The sequence below is a fragment of the Osmerus mordax genome (assembly GCF_038355195.1).
Source record: "Osmerus mordax isolate fOsmMor3 chromosome 7 unlocalized genomic scaffold, fOsmMor3.pri SUPER_7_unloc_2_6, whole genome shotgun sequence".
Classification (NCBI taxonomy): Eukaryota; Metazoa; Chordata; class Actinopteri; order Osmeriformes; family Osmeridae; genus Osmerus; species Osmerus mordax.
In genome coordinates, this window is record NW_027120356.1 from 87,501 (window position 1) to 90,000 (window position 2,500).

Below are 2,500 nucleotides of genomic sequence, written 5' to 3' on the forward strand. Positions count from 1 at the left end.
AAACTTTAAACGGAGCTACCGAATTGGAAACCATCAATCCTGGGAAAATAACAACTCACACGTGTGCCCCTTATGCTAACTTGAATTTAGAAACCGTCCTCAACAAAATCCCACGTTCGGGCGCAAAACTGCACGTTTGAGGCCACATTTTCAATGATGCTGGAAACTTACATTCAAAGCTGGGAAAATGTGCTCATCTACAGGCATCCCCACTTAGGGACGTCGTAGCACCTTGACTCGGGTGGCGTTGGAAAGGTCTGGTCCAGGGGAACACGGGCGTGTCAAGGTTGCCACGCGCACGCGCATCCCCGCTAAACAGGAGCCCAAACAAAACTTTAAACGGGGCTACGGAAAAGGGGAGAGCTTTTTCGGGGACAAACACCACTCACGTCGGTGCCCCCTGTTCCAACTTGAATTTAGAAACCGTCCTCAACAAAATCCCACGTTCGGGTGAATAACTGTGAATTTTAAGGCACATGCCTCTCTGGGCTGGGAGAGTGCATTCAAATAGGAGAAATTGGCTTCATTTAGAGGCATCCCCACTTGGGGACGTCGTAGCACCTTAACTCAGGTGGCGTTAGAAAGGTCTGGTCCAGGGGAACACGGGCGTGTCATGTTTGCCACGCGCACGCGCATCCCCGCTGAACAGGAGCCCAAACAAAACTTTAAACGGGGCTACGGAAAAGGGGAGGGCTTTTTCGGGGACAACCACCACTCACCTCGGTTCCCCCCATCCCAACTTGAATTTAGAAACCGTCCCCAGCCAAATCCCACGTTCGGGGGCAAAACTGCTCGTTTGAGGCCACATTTTCAATGATACTGGAAACTTACATTCAAAGTTGGGAAAAGGTGTTCATTTACAGGCATCTCCACTTAGGGACGTCGTAGCACCTTAACTCAGGCGGCGTTAGAAAGGTCTGGTCCAGGGGAACACGGGCGTGTCAAGGTTGCCACGCGCACGCGCATCCCCGCTAAACAGGAGCCCAAACAAAACTTTAAACGGGGCTACGGAAAAGGGGAGAGCTTTTTCGGGGACAAACACCACTCACGTCGGTGCCCCCTGTTCCAACTTGAATTTAGAAACCGTCCTCAACAAAATCCCACGTTCGGGTGAATAACTGTGAATTTTAAGGCACATGCCTCTCTGGGCTGGGAGAGTGCATTCAAATAGGAGAAATTGGCTTCATTTAGAGGCATCCCCACTTGGGGACGTCGTAGCACCTTAACTCAGGTGGCGTTAGAAAGGTCTGGTCCAGGGGAACACGGGCGTGTCATGTTTGCCACGCGCACGCGCATCCCCGCTGAACAGGAGCCCAAACAAAACTTTAAACGGGGCTACGGAAAAGGGGAGGGCTTTTTCGGGGACAACCACCACTCACCTCGGTTCCCCCCATCCCAACTTGAATTTAGAAACCGTCCCCAGCCAAATCCCACGTTCGGGGGCAAAACTGCTCGTTTGAGGCCACATTTTCAATGATACTGGAAACTTACATTCAAAGTTGGGAAAAGGTGTTCATTTACAGGCATCTCCACTTAGGGACGTCGTAGCACCTTAACTCAGGCGGCGTTAGAAAGGTCTGGTCCAGGGGAACACGGGCGTGTCAAGGTTGCCACGCGCACGCGCATCCCCGCTAAACAGGAGCCCAAACAAAACTTTAAACGGGGCTACGGAAAAGGGGAGAGCTTTTTCGGGGACAAACACCACTCACGTCGGTGCCCCCTGTTCCAACTTGAATTTAGAAACCGTCCTCAACAAAATCCCACGTTCGGGTGAATAACTGTGAATTTTAAGGCACATGCCTCTCTGGGCTGGGAGAGTGCATTCAAATAGGAGAAATTGGCTTCATTTAGAGGCATCCCCACTTGGGGACGTCGTAGCACCTTAACTCAGGTGGCGTTAGAAAGGTCTGGTCCAGGGGAACACGGGCGTGTCATGTTTGCCACGCGCACGCGCATCCCCGTTGAACAGGAGCCCAAACAAAACTTTAAACGGGGCTACGGAAAAGGGGAGGGCTTTTTCGGGGACAACCACCACTCACCTCGGTGCCCCCCATCCCAACTTGAATTTAGAAACCGTCCCCAGCCAAATCCCACGTTCGGGGGCAAAACTGCACGTTTGAGGCCACATTTTCAATGATACTGGAAACTTACATTCAAAGTTGGGAAAAGGTGTTCATTTACAGGCATCCCCACTTGGGGACGTCGTAGCACCTTAACTCAGGCGGCGTTAGAAAGGTCTGGTCCAGGGGAACACGGGCGTGTCAAGGTTGCCACGCGCACGCGCTTCCCCGCTGAACAGGAGCCCAAACAAAACTTTAAACGGGGCTACGGAAAAGGGGAGGGCTTTTTCGGGGACAACCACCACTCACCTCGGTGCCCCCCATCCCAACTTGAACTTAGAAACCGTCCCCAGCGAAATCCCACGTTCGGGCGAATAACTGTGAATTTTAAGCCCCTTTTCCTCTCAAGCTGGAAACGTGCAAAGTTGGGAAAAGGTGTT